We start from the raw sequence: 13245 nt of genomic DNA on the forward strand, positions 1-13245 counted from the left end.
TCTACAGTAGAATAAAAGTTCTGTAAGAGCAGAGTCTTCACGTGCATAGTTCGTCTTGCTATTGCCAGCACCCAGGGCAGTTTGTCTTATTGGTGGGGTTCCACACACACCTACTGAACGAATAAAAATCCTGCACAGATCTTCACTGGAAGCAGAAATTAGTTTTAAACTTTTGCTATTACCAGAGAAACCAGATTCAAGCTTTTAAAATGCTTATTTTACTTTATGTGTTTGGCTTGACTCTATATAAATTGTCAAAATCTTAACAAGTACTGTGACTTGCAATTTTGCACTAATCACCATAAAACCTCATGCTCTGAGAACATCATTTATAATACTGAATATGTGTTGGTTGCTTGTCAGGACATAACAACTGTTTTCATTGAGATGCAATTATGGAATAACTATTTGCCCTATCTACTGATTAACAAGTCATATTGTTACTAACTAAATATATTTCAACAATGTAAATGATTTCTTATTCCTGGGAAAAAAATAATGAAGAAACTGACTGCAGCTGCAATTTACTTATCTTCTTTAAGAAATCCATGCATGACAATACTATGTTTAAGATTAAGACTATCAATATATTGTTTAATACAACTATCTCAGGAATTTTAGCGATCTTAGGAGTATACTACTATCTTTGAAAGGGACATGATAGCTCCAGAAAAAAAAAATCTTGGTTAAGTAAACATATTCTGGAACTGCTTCTTGCTCACAGAGTGCTGCCAGGTGATGAGCTTGGGAAAGAGGCTGGTTTGTGTTTGGAGTGCAATCTACATGTAATGGCAATTGTGGACTAGAGAAACCAGAGATCTAGACAGGAACTGGGTAATTGGTGGGTTGCATAGAGCTTGTGTTTTTCTTTCTTTTTTTTTTTTTAATGTGGGAGTTATTCAACATTGGAAACAAATGTAGTTTAAAATATTTTTTAAGCCAAGAAATTAGCTTTAGTCAATTCTCTAAAATCAAGAATAAAATGAAGCATGTTTTCTCATCAGGAGACAAGACTAACATTTGAACTTACAGGGCACACTTAAATATGCAAGGATTCATAGAAGCATTCATTTAATACTTTGAACCACAATAGCTTGAAAAAAGTTTGCAAAAATTTATATATAATTAAGATCAAAGTTTAAAGATGCTGACAATGGAATCACTAGCAAATGTCTGCTATAGGAGACTCAACTGAAGGAGCAAAGCTAGGGGAAAGTAATTAATCTTCAGGACTGAAAGTGTTATAGTAGCAATTGTCCTTTTTGAGATGTATAATTGAATTTTCAAGAACATAGAATCATCTACTTTAAAAGGTGAAAACAAAGAATGTGTGTGCATTTATGACATTTCCTTAGCATCGTTTTTATTTTTTAATGAAGAGTCTCAAACTATTAATCTAGGTGAGTTGTCTATAATTACTGATCAAATTCTGTCCTGGAGCAGGTTGACTGGCTTATGATCACACACAGTTAGTGACAGCTTTAATAGGTTTCTTTAGCAAGGACCTCATGAGTGGAAGAAGGGATACTTTCCCTGTAAGAGACACATTCTTTTCTTTTTGATGCTACTACTTTAAAAAAATATTTTCATGAATTATACAAAGCTTACAGTATTACCTTGAGTCACATAGTACTTGCATGCCCTTCAGTGATAAGGTTTCAAATAAAGTCCTTCTCCGTGATGAGAAATGAGGGAAAGGAAAGTTCCATTCACTGTTCGGAACAGTACACAGGGCTAGACATTATGATGTAAAATAGACTTACATTTCTAAATAAAACAGAAATGTTTCTTTCACTTTGGTGTTTTCCATCCATTCAATAAACAAACAGTTTGTTTTTGTTTTTGTTGTTTTTAAGAACAACTTGTGCTTAGTCTCTGAATGAATGGTGTTCTGGGTGTAAAGCAGTGGGAAACTTGTTTGCAGAGAATGTTTTGAGAGGGCTTGTTTGGGGAGGTGGCTTTCAAGCTAAGATTTGAAAGATATGGTGGAGAAATCAATGGGTGAAAACAAGTGAATATGACCTTAGATGAGCTAAGAGAAGAAAAGAAGCAAGTTGTCTACAGTGACACCCCCTGCAGATGAGTCAGTTAAGAAAAATGACACAGTCATTAGATTTAGTAACAGGAAGCTTGTAAATTGCTGTTGACAAGAATAGTTTCAGCTGAGTGTAGAGAACAAAATTCAAATTGCTCAGAATTGAGGAATGTATCAGGGTGAGGCTGGAAAGCCATGAATATAACCAATGTCAAAAGCAACTTTTTTGGCTAATTTCATGTTGTTGTATGATCTAAATACTTGACAACACAGGTTGTAAGTTGAAAGTTAGTAATATTATTCTATTGTAAATTATTATAAGGGAGTATTACACAACCATGAAATGTAGTGTGAAAGAATATTTAACAATATATGTCATACAACTGAATAACAACAAAGCCAAACAACTCAATCTAAAAATGGACAGAAGATGATCATCAAGTTTCATGTAGGCTTTTCGTGGATAACCATGATTAGGTCAATGAAGTATCCTTTCCAATGAAACAATTATTTGAGCCATGAAAAACTTCTTACACTTTAAAAAATAATTATACTATTAATAATTTACTGCTATAGACTGAATGTTTGTGTTTCTCCCAAATTCATATGTTGAAACACAATCCTCAATGTGATGGTATTTGGAAGTGGGACCTTTGGGAGGTGATCAAATTATGAGTGTGGAGCCCTCATGAATGGGGTTAGCACCTCCAGTGAGTTCTCTGCCATTCTACCATGCAAGAATATGGCTGTCTATGAATTAGGAAGTGAACTCTCACTAGACGCCAAATCTTCTGGCATCTTGATTTTGGACTTCCTAACCTCCAAAATTGTAAGATATAAATGTTTGCTGTTTAAGTCACCTGGTCTATGGTGTTTTTGTTGCAGAAGCCCCAACAAACTAAGACATTTCCATGGATTTAAAACAATAATTACATATACATATATAATATTTATATATGATTTTAATATGTATAGTATATATATATATCTTCAGCTGAATATATAAAAAGAACAATAGTGCAATAAACTAGGGAAAGAATAGAATTTTAAGTAACCTAATGTAATTATTGGGTAAGCTAAGGGGTACAATATATAACATTAGTAAGTCTTTATTGCCTCATATTTTTAGAATAAAAATAGTAATATCTGATAGGAGGAAATCTTTATCATCCATAATATATATCCTCTGATAATTTTCTGTATTTGTAAGTATCTCTAGGAAGTAATCCTGTCATCATTGAGTATGTGCTTATGTACGCTACAGAAACCAGATGTGATCCACTGAGATGTTTAAGGTATAATTTTGCTTTTGAAAGTTGGACGGTAGAAGAACTCTAAAAGGTTCACACAGTTATAAATTGGGCCCACAAAAATGAAAAGTGGATATTTTCCTGAACAACTGTATATAAGGCAGAACCAGGTCATTCAGTTATTTTTATTTTACATTTAGGTTAGAAGATAAACTAACTCCTTTTCTTCTCATCATTAAGTTTGTGTAGGTTTTGTAGTAAAATTTATCTCTTCTTTAAAAGTAATAACAAAGGGGAATAAAGTTTTCTATACCTAAGGCTAATATGAAGTTGCAACTCAGATGAAATTTCTCTTTCATGGACCCTCTAACATAAATCCAGGTTCATAAATTTCAGCTCTTTTTTTGGGGGCGTTCTATAAAAATGGTAGCCTCAGTCGAGTTTAGCAGATGTCTATTTATTTATATAAAAGCTGTGCATACGACATATGTCCATTAATGATCTTCTATTATAATATTTACCACTATTAAACAAGTGTGATATCTTGGCACATAGAGTAAGATGTTGGCAGACACATTCCCTACCTTTAAGGTAGTTGTTGTCTATGATAACATGGATGGGAACAATCACAAAGAGTATTCAGGAAAATAAATATTCCTGACATTAAATAAGAAACAAAAATAATAAACTGAGAGTTTGGTGCATTTTGGAAGAAATCACCAAAATAGTTATAGATGCATATGTAAATAAGCCTTGGAAAAAAAATTGTTATTTTCTCCTCTGTTCCTGGGGAGAAATTCAGGAAAAATACGGGACTTCAGTGATGATTTGCACAGTAAAAGGAAATAAATCAGAAAGAGCTGAAGGATAGATACTTCTCGACATCAGATAGATTTCCCGCAGTACAGTGATGAGTTTCACCCATTGAGAATAAGATTAGATTATACATTAGCTATCAAAATGCAGTTATATGATGAAGTCATTAGTAACCAACAATTTAGAGTCCCATAACTGGGCTTGCTAAGACAGCAGGGAGCAATATGGACAAAACATCTGGTATTACTTAAAAGCACATTTTTTGATGTCAGGCAATTCCAGTACTGGCTTGGCCACTCATCATTAAAATCTCTAAGCCTACGTCTTCTTATCTGCAAAACAGAGCTAGTAAATAGTCCTTGCAAACTCGCTCTGTCATACTAGCAGATGGGGTATGGTTTGGATTGACCATTAAACCCATGAGACACAATATCTTTTAACCAGCGTCTTTTTTTTTTTTTTTTAGCTTTAAGAAAGGATAAGAAGGAAATACATCACACATAGCAATGACATAGCAGAGGCCATGGACTCTGCACGACTAACATGTACTGCTTTTGATGTCTCAGTCGTTTTATCCTTGGGACAATGAAATCATGAGACAAGATGCTGGACAACCTCGGCTTAGGGAGTTATCAGTGCTGCAGTCCCTTTAGCTTTTTCTTTAATTACTCACACAGCCACCTTAGGTGCTCATAGTTAGCCCATTCTTCAGAAAATTTGCCTCTTATCAATATAGATTCTTCATTACTTGCTCTGGACAATAAAGTGAGTATTTGGTCCAATACATAGTTTTGGGCTGGATTTTCTCTTATTTTCAATCTGGTATCCTATTTTCTTACAAATTTTGTGAAATATATTGCTATGAGACTCGATTTAATTCACATCCTCAGACATCCCTAAAGCTAGAGAAAAAGTCACAGATACAGCTATTAACTTTTCCCAGTGTCTACTTCTTAGGGTTTTATGACAATTAAATGAAATACTATAATCTCAATGCATATAACACAGTGAATGGCACACAGTGCTTAATACGTCTCAGTTAACATTGACCTTATTAATAAGATTCAACATGTAGGATTGATGTTTGGTTTTGAGATTTTTATCTGACCAGATTCTATTTGGGTCATGATACTTATGATTGTAGTCACGAGCTCACTGCTACTACCACTACCATTACCACCACCACCACCACCACTACTACTACAACACACCTTTGTATCTTTTCTTAGTGTCATATATGGAAGCAAGTTTTACATTGCTTTCTAATCAAGAATTAAAGGTATTTAATTTTAGTTTGGTTACATTTTCATCACTAGATAAACACTTGGATATATATATTTAAGTAGCTATTATAGAGAAGTAACTTGGTTATGGTATCAAAACTATATTTCTCTTACAGCCTTGGGTTTAATTCTAAGTCTCCACTCAGGCAAAGTTACTCAAGGTCTTTTTCTGTCTTCAGCATATTACTGGAATAATTGTCAAATTCTAGTAAAATTTACAAATACAAATTGATGTTCCATAACATTAATTTATATACACACTTATCCTTTAGTGTTACGGCTCTAGAAGCAAAGCAGATGGGGAGGTTAGTGCATTTTGCATTATTAGTCCTCAGAGGACTATAGCAGTAGAGCAAGGAAGGAAAGCAAGTAGAGTTGCTCTGTCTGCTTTTTTCAGGGCTGCTTTTCTCCCATTACTTTTTTGAAATCCATAAAGCAGAGATATATCACACTTTTGAGCACCTTGGGGTCCTCTGACCCTAGGCTCTCTTATTTTTTGGATTTTAAAGCCTTTTGGAGAAAGTTGTGAGGAAGAAACGTATTTTCAGTTACGACATTGTTTCTTGTGTCTCTTCCATTTTTGCCATTTCTCTTCTCCCCTTTATTCTTCTTGTTTCCAATTTAGTCTGATGATATTACAGCTTACTTCAACCAACCAGTTCAGTTTAAAGAATCAGCAACAATAACCAACAAAAATCAACCAAAATTGGGATAACTCCCCTTTCATAGTCCATCAATTCCAAAGTGCATCTTTTCTTTGAAAAGAGACTTCTTTCCCTATGAGGAGACTCTCTCCTCTATGCTACTTTTTTTTTTTTTTGGTAAATAATGTATGGATTTTTAAAGGAGAGGAGAATGAATATTTTTAATATACAGGCAAAAACTGCCTTTAAAAGGAAATGTGCCAGGAGATCAACAGGGGTAACTCTTCCATCTTCAGTGATTCCGTGCTTAAATGATGTGACTCTTTTTTTCCCAGCCAGAGTGAGGACTTTTAGACTCTCAGTAGCAAACAATGCATTGCTTTCCCAGTGAGTTCATGACTTAATCAGACTTAATCATGTCCTAGCACATGCAGGCTTCATGGTAATATATGCTGAGGCCCTTGCATCTTAATCTAATGAAAAGAGGAGGAAGTAAAGATTCAGCTTTATCAGGGCAAGAATTTGAATACAGCTAGAGAGCTGAATCTTGCAATGAATAATTATCTGTATATTACCTCAGTGGCTTAGAGAGAAGAGTCATGGACACGGCAATTTTGGCTAAATTATAGAGCCCTATGCTTCACTTGGGTACAGCCACATGAGAACTGGCAAGATGTAAAATTCTAATCCAAGTAATCTGCTCACCGTGAAGGAATTCTGGCCAATGATTGGGATCTGGAAGGAATGACAGATAGTGCTATTCACATCTTAAGGTGACAGTGAGAGCTAAGGCAAGACGGGACATCAGAACCAAGCAAAGAAGGTGTGACTCAGAAAAATGTTCCTTCCCTATTTGAGAGCTGGCATTCGAATCTGAGATCGAGTTAGAGTCACAGATTTAATGTATTACCTCATTCCTGCCGAGAAGCTGATACAGACTGCGGCTGTGCAGGACTCAACACCATATACTGTGTGCACAGCTGAGAGATCAGTTATCATCCCTATTGAATGGTAGGCAGAGGGGACAGGAGATGAGCCCGTTCAGCATCTCCTTCACACCACTCATTCCCACTCTTCCATGGGATCCTTAGCAACCTTTGAAATGCAGTAGCAAAATGAATAATTTTAGGTACAGATCAGCTGACATGTATAAGCATCAACTTCCCTAGCTCTTCAAATAAGCCTGATTTAATTATTTTAAAATTTAAAATATAACCAATAATTATGCTAACTTATCGGTGTCCAGTGTTCATTTCCCAAGCAGCAGAGACTTCAGTCCATGATACAGTGGTTTTCTATACCTGACACTCATTTTGTAAATTCTTCTCTCTGATTTCTCTCAAATAGAAAGAATACTAGGATTCTCACTGAAGGAACTCTAGAGTTCCTTGGTCTGACATATTTGGATGCTTACAAAGATGATATTACAGGTGCTCTTCTGAACTTGAGAAGATGGAGCATGCTCTCTAATTGAGATTATAATTCTGTGACCTTGTAACTTGCTCTCTAAAATGTTACAGATATTCTTTTAAAAAAAGTTGCAAACAGATTACATTTTAGACTTGATGGTCAGCTTTTATACCACATTATGCTGCATTTTCTTAAAATGAATTAGGTCAGTTATTTAATGGAAAATATCTCCAGTTTTACATTATTCCTCCATTTATCCATTTTTCCTATGTTAGAAAATTTTTGTGGTGCATGTGAAATACTCTTCAGTAGTTTATGTCTCAATTCCCAGACTTTGATGTCAGAATCATGTGCAATACTTATTTAAGAAGCAGATGTCTTTGGCCAACTCCAGACCTACTTCACTCTGTGACTCTGATCTAATACAAATTTAGGAATCAGCTAGTTATGAATCCATTCTTCACCCCAGCACTTCTTCACTCTATAATTGCAGTTATTCATTCAATATTCAGCAGACATTTGTTGATTGCATACTGTGTGCTGGAGACCCTGCTAGGTACCAGGGGTCCAAAATGAGCAAGACATAGCTTTGTCTTCAAGAAGAATCTCATACATGAGAGGTAGGGTTCTAAATCATGCACAATGGGATACATAATGCAATTATAAATGCAAAATACAATAGTAGCAAAGGAAAAAAACCACTTCCCTTAGTAGAGAGGCGGAGGGTACAGTATTTTAAAGATATGACATGTGAGCTGGATTGAAGCAAGTCTCCAGAGAAGTAGACAGATGCCCTAGAGAGACCAAAAATAAATACTACTGGATGTTCAGAGAGAATGAAGAGTTCTGATAGTGGGAGCCTACCGCACATTTGCAGGAATCTGTGGGCTTAATTGAGAAAGGCCCTAAGAATTATAGTAAGCTGACTCTACTAGTCTACAGGTAATGAGAAACATCGAAAGATTTTAAGGAAAATAGTGATATGACCAGATGGAGGTCTGTAGCTGCTTGTGTATTAAAAGCAAAGTAATCTCTTAAAAGGAAGATTGTACCTTAATATCTCTACTGCACCAGAACAACAAAGTAACATTGGTTTTTATGAATGAATGTACAATGTAAAATAATCAGCTTTGATTTTTTTATAATGGAATTGATTGGATTACTGCAATCCAGGGCACACAATAATCAAAGATTCTAGTGATCTTGCTTTGGGCAATGTTCCAAAGGACACAAATTCTGTATTTTCATGTAAAGTTAAAAAAAAAAGCAATTATTAAGCTTATAAACATCTAGAATAGATGGTGTTATTTTTTAATTCTCCTTTTTCTTATTGGAACTTTTTGCTTGTGTGTAGAATTCTTAAATGCAGCTCAGCAGTGACAGCCACAAGTGCTGTCACACACCAGCTCAAGTGGCCTATCTCTGTGTTTGCCCTTCATCAGCTCAGAGAGTTCTTATTCAATCTTCAGGGACAGAGGAGAAATAAAAAAAGCCTAAGGACAGGCCAAGGAGATTCACTGACTATTTATAGAATAACCTTATGTTAGAGAGAATCTGCTCTTCAAAGAGAGGGAGCTGAAGCTGTGTGTGTGCATTTAATGGAAACAGCATCACTGTGGACTATAAGGAAACAACTCCTAAATCAAAGGAATCCTTTGCAGTTCTGAAAGAAGAATGTAAGAAATAAATGTAAAATTATCCATGAGCTAAAGTGAAATGATTCTGACTGTCATCTTTTGTTCTCTTGGGACGCAGATCTTGAGAATCTTTTCTAAGGCAAATTCTGCTACCTTCCCAAGATCTGTTCTAATAGTCAGATATTACAAAGTTAGCATCACTTTTGTACCTTGAATATCAGATCTGTACCCATGTTGAATTTTTGCAAGTATGAAAGCTTATAAATGTTATCACATAGTGGCTTTAAAGAAATTATACCATTTAAATAATATTGAAAATAATTTGTTTTAAATTCCACTCTTAAGGATCATAAATCCAATTTAACCTTGGAAGTTTGAGAGATATTTTGTTCCTTTTTTGTTTGGAACAAATTTCATGGAGCTGTAGTTTTTTGCAACACTTTTGTTATATAACTGGGCCCAGAAGATCCCCATCCCCCATCTGTTCACTATAATGTTTTCTTCCCATTTTATTCCAGAAGATGCCAAGACAGCCTCCTGGTGGGTTACCTTGGCAACCTCATGTGTCATGTTTTAGAATGTCCCAGGGCTGCAGTTTTATTTCCATTTGCATGCACTTCAGTCAGCTAACTGTAAATTAAAAAGGCCTATTGTAGAAGCAACCTTTTTTTCCCTTGCAGAATGAAAAACAGATAATTAAGATTACTGTTCAGTAAAATCCACTTATATTTAGGTATATATATAAGAAAACTTGGACTACTCTTACCTAAAGTCATGGTATTTTTCACATGGCACTTCATAAACTGATTCTGTAATGCCGCATAATATACTACACAATTTATTATACACATGATATAATACCCAATGTAACTGCTTGATCTCATCTTTGAAAAGCATGTCACTTTACAGTCTTTTAATGACAACCATACAAGGCTTTCCTCAGTGGAGCTTTTGACATGTCAATCCATGTAAGAGTAGTGATTCAAGGTAGTTTTATTACATCAAACTACAGATTCAAACAACCTCCAGTCGAGCAAATATTGAAAATATATCATTTACTACTTCTCATCTGAAGAGTCACATCTCTTTAGCTATGTCTTTTAAAAGTTAATGTCATAATTTCTTCTTCATAAGTTTAAAATCCTTTTAACATATTTTTATGAAAAATAGCTTATAATTCGTATTAATCTTTAAAGATAAACTTTTGCAGCTTTATAAAAAATCAAGAGATATACAGGATCTGAAATTTGAGCAATGTTGTATATAAAATTAATACCAAAGCTAAAATGAAAAGTAATTCTCTTTAAAACCCCAGCATTTGTTAAATATTAGAGTAATAACAATGAATCGACCTTTTCACTTCAGGAAGAAAACTACTGTCCTGCATGCTCCACAGTCTGCAAGATATTTTTTGCTTCTCTATAAAGAGTTTAGGCATTCAGTGACCGCTTACAACATTTTAGGAAAATACTCTGCTTTGAAATTACATTTTTCTGCTAGAAAATTACAGCTACCTTTTTTGTTTGATCCAGACTCAATGTTACCTTGAAACGTCTCTCTGAAAGAAAGGATCTGAAGAGTTTTTTTCTGGGTAATTTTGAGGACCACCATAAATTAAGCTCTATTTCCCCCTTTCCTTTTTTAGGGGCACACACTGAACATGCTTCAATATGTGAGGGTAATTCAGCTGCTTTTACAGTGTTTCCTTGTAGGCTTTATTAGACTTAGTATGTCATATTTTAGCTTCGAATTTCATGAAAATGTGGAAATAGGTCATCTTTTTTCATGAATTTTTTTGTTTTCCAAAGTACTCCCCATCCTAAGAGAGAAGTTTCCAATATGGTGTACCCATTAAGGATGTCTGTGCCTGAATATCTTCTTTTGTGAGTATCTTTAAAGAAACATGGTTCCTTTAGATGTGAGTTTTTTATGGACAACTGAATAGACGACAGAGCCCTGGAGTAAGAGATGATATTTTTTAACTCAAAGAGGAGTAAAACCAGCTTAATATTTTACTTATTATTGTAAAAATCCTTTCAAGTAAATAAAGAGAGAGAAGGACTCATACCCAGACCAACTTTTTGTCATCAGCTTGTTCATGTTAGATAAACTATCGAAATTCAGATTTGCCTAATCCAAGTCTTGTTCTCACAACACTACTAAAATCTTCTCTAAACTTTAGCTGCTCATGACACCAGTGATTGCTTCTAATTTTTTCTATGCCATGTGATTTATTTTATTTATTTATTTTTTTATTGAAGTATAGTCAGTTTACAATGTTGTGCCAATTTCTGGTGTACAGCATAATAGTTCAGTCATACATATACATAAAGATATTCATTTTCATATTCTTTTTCATTATAGGTTACTATAAGATATTGAATATTTCCTGTGCTGTACAGCATAGACTTATTTATCTATTTTATATATAGTAGTTAGTATCTGCAAATCTTGAATTCCTAATTTTTTTTAAGTTAGTTTTAATGCTTGCATATCAAAGGGAGGTTGTTTCTTTTATAACCATAGTAAGGTTAGCTAGCACTGGATGAGTGGTGGAATTGGTGATCTGGTTCTGAGCAACCACAACTGAGACCATTGAGCAGATCTTCTAGTTAAGTATAGTTTTTCATTTAAAACATTTTCTGAGGAACTTAGGTGCAATGGATGAGGTAGTTTGGGAAACATTTTTCCCAGCTCATGGCATATCGTCAGTCAACACTGTTTCATGCAAAACATCTCTCTCGTTTTTGTTCTTTCTCTTACTTTTTCAAAATCTTATTGTGGTATAATTTACATATGAGAAACTGAACCTATTCAAAGTATGATTTGATGAGTTTTAACTTATAAATACACCTATGAAACCATCACTTCAATCACGATAATGAGCATCAGCCCTGAACATTTCCTTGTGCCTCTTTGTAAGTTCTCCTTTCTGTCACTTTCCCAGCCACAGATCTGTTTTCTGTCCTATAAGTTAGTTTGCAATTTCTAAAATTTTTTATAAATGAAATCATACCGTATGCATTTGTTTTTTGTCTGACTTCTTTTACACAGCATAATTATTTTGAGATTCATTTATGTTGAAGTGTGTATTGTTCCTTTCTTTTACTGCTAAGTAGTATTACAGTGTTTGGAATTTGTTTATCAACTCATCTGTTAATTGACGTTTGGGTCATTTCCAGTTTTTGTCTATTTCAAATTAAGTTGTTATGAGCAATAATGTCTGTGTTTCTGTGGATATATGTTTCATTTCTCTTGTGTGAATACCTAGGTATGGAATGGCTGGGTCATATAATAGGTGAATGATTACTTTTAAAGTAACATCCAGCCTTTTTACACATTGGATGTACCAGTTTACAATCTCATTAGTTTTATGCAAGAGTTCACAACACTGCTCTGTCAGCCTTTTTTTTTTTTTCCTTTGCTCTAGTCAACGAAAGGGAAAATTTACTGAGGCCCCAGGAGCTTGGGCAGAAGACTACCCTGTGGGAAACGGAGGAGCCGATGGAGGAGGAGCTGGTGGAAGGGACTTATTTGACCTTCTTCTTAGGGCACAGGTTGTTGGTGTGGCCGCATTCTTGCTGCAGTTGACAGCGCGGGGGTGCAGGCAAGCCTGACACTTGGGGCAGATCATCTTGTCGCAGTTGTATCTCTGGGCAAGTTGACCGAGGGAAGGCTCAATGATGCCGCCTCGCAGACAAGCACCAAGTGCAGGGCGGACTCCTGGATACTGTAGTGTGACAGAGTGTCCCTGTCCTCCAGCTGTTTGCCCACAAAAATCAGACGCTGCTGGTCAGGCGGGATGCCCTCCTTGTCTTGGGTTTTAGCTTTGACATTCTCAGTGGTGTCACTGGGCTCAACCTGAGGGTGATGGCCTTGCCCGTCAGGGTCTTCACAAAGATCTGCATCTCTGCCTCTGCTGCTCAGCTGCCTCGGTGAAGAGAAAGAAGGCTCTGTCAGCCTTTTAATTGTTACCATTTTAATACATGTTTAGTGGTATTTCATTGTGGCTTTAATTTGCATTTCCCTAATGGCTAATGATGTTGAGCATCTTTTCATGTATTTATTTGCCATCTGTATAGCTTCTTTGGTAAGGTGTCTGTTTAAACCATTTGCCCATTTTTAATTAGATTTTCTTAGAGTTTTAACAGTTCTTTATATATTTTAGAT

General features: G+C 35.2%; 1 pseudogene; it reads right to left on the minus strand.

Moving 5' to 3' along the window:
* Positions 1–12605: 12605 nt before the first annotated feature.
* LOC102538219 (ubiquitin-ribosomal protein eL40 fusion protein-like) lies at positions 12606–12997 on the minus strand (annotated as a pseudogene).
* Positions 12998–13245: the final 248 nt, after the last annotated feature.

This window comes from Vicugna pacos, chromosome 7 (genome assembly GCF_048564905.1).
Source record: "Vicugna pacos chromosome 7, VicPac4, whole genome shotgun sequence".
Lineage (NCBI taxonomy): Eukaryota > Metazoa > Chordata > Mammalia > Artiodactyla > Camelidae > Vicugna > Vicugna pacos.